This window comes from Austrofundulus limnaeus, unplaced genomic scaffold (assembly GCF_001266775.1).
Source record: "Austrofundulus limnaeus strain Quisiro unplaced genomic scaffold, Austrofundulus_limnaeus-1.0 Scaffold603, whole genome shotgun sequence".
Lineage (NCBI taxonomy): Eukaryota > Metazoa > Chordata > Actinopteri > Cyprinodontiformes > Rivulidae > Austrofundulus > Austrofundulus limnaeus.
Window position 1 is genome coordinate 306,253 of NW_013953005.1, and position 1,767 is coordinate 308,019.

At 40.6% G+C, this 1,767-nt stretch overlaps 1 long non-coding RNA gene across 1 annotated transcript in view; it reads left to right on the forward strand.

The window, feature by feature from the left end:
* Positions 1 to 874: 874 nt before the first annotated feature.
* Positions 875 to 1,767, forward strand: part of LOC106531187 (uncharacterized) — a 5,621-nt gene continuing 4,728 nt past the window's right edge. Inside the window, exon 1 of the long non-coding RNA XR_001311882.1 lies at positions 875 to 1,434. This is a non-coding gene — a long non-coding RNA (uncharacterized LOC106531187). The remainder of the gene's footprint in view (positions 1,435 to 1,767) is intronic.

The following is a 1,767-nucleotide window of genomic DNA, read 5'->3' on the forward strand; positions in this document are numbered from 1 at the left end:
ACCAACAACTACCATGTACTACCAATGCTTATCTACTACCAACAACTACCATCTACTACCAACTACTACCATCTACTACCAACAACTGCCATCTACTACCAATGCTTATCAGCTACCAACAACTACCATCTACTACCAACTACTACCATCTACTACCATCTACTACCAACTACTACCATCTACTACCAACAACTACTGTCTACTACAACTACTACCATCTACTACCAACTACTACCATCTACTACCAACAACTACCATCTACTACCAACTACTACCATATATTACCAACAACTACCATCTACTACCAACTACTACCATCTACTACCAACAACTACCATCTACTACCAACGCTTATCTACTACTAACAACTACCATCTACTACCAATGCTTATCTACTACCATCTACTACCAACAACTACTGTCTACTACCAACTACTACCATCTACTACCAACTACTACCATCTACTACCAACAACTACCATCTACTACCAACTACTACCATATATTACCAACAACTACCATCTACTACCAACTACTACCATCTACTACCAACAACTACCATCTACTACCAACAATTACCATCTACTACCAACAACTACCAACTACTACCATCTACTACCATCTACTACCAACAACTATCATCTACTACCATCTACTACCAACAACTACCAACAACCACCATCTACTACCAACTACTACCATCTACTACCAACAACTATCTACTACCAACAACTACCATCTTCTACCACCTACTACCATCTACTACCAATGATGGTAGTAGATGGTAGTAGGTGGCAGTTGGTACCACCTACTACCATCCACAACCAGCTACTACCCACAAGTACCATCTACTACCAGCTAACAACCAGTTACTACCAGCCTCAGGTCAGTATCCGAACTAGCTGCGGCAGCCATCTTGAATTTGGATGACTGATGTTTATCAAGCTACAGTTCTGTTGAGAAAATATTTAGCTCTGTTTAGCTTTTAGCTACTGTTCTGCTTCTTTTAGGAACTGGGTTTCAGCTCCTTTAGTTCTTAAATTTCTGCAGCTGAAACAGTGTTTTGTTGTGTGTCATGTTTCCAGCAGGTCTGATGAAGCTTCAGTCAGCAGCTGAAAACAAAGCCTGAGCTGAGAATAAAGCCTGACAGCTGCTCTGAAACATGAAGCCCTGTTAAAGATCGACACATGGAGGAGGAAAAGCTTCAGCACCATGTTTGTTCTTCAGGCTTCAGCAGCTTCATGTGACCTTTTTTCTGTAGAAAAACAGGAAGTGATGTTTCAGAGCCCGCAGGCCTCTTCTATCAGAACTTCCTCATTCCTCCTCTTCCTCCTCAAACATTTGTTTTCAGGCGGAGTGAGAAAAACTGCTGCTCTGAAACACACCTGGTGACATGTGGGACAGAAGATGGATCACCTGCTGAAGAGAATCCAGGTGTTTTAGACATTTTCATTCAGAAACATGACGTCTCATCAAACAATCAGATAAAAGCTGAAGGAAAAACTATAAAATGATAAAAAGCTGAACAGATACAGAATGAAATGCTCGCCCATCAGGCAGAGCTCAGGCAGTTTGGTGTTTGCCAAGGTTGTTTAGCTGTGGTGGCCATCTTGAATTGTGTCAACTGTTATTTTCAGTTGTGTATGAAAAAAAGTCAATCTGTCATTAAACAGGAAGTGAAATGCATTGTGGGTAAATTCTGAGTGACAGTTGGGGAACTAAAAATCACACTTCCTATACTATACCGAAACATTCATATATATATAT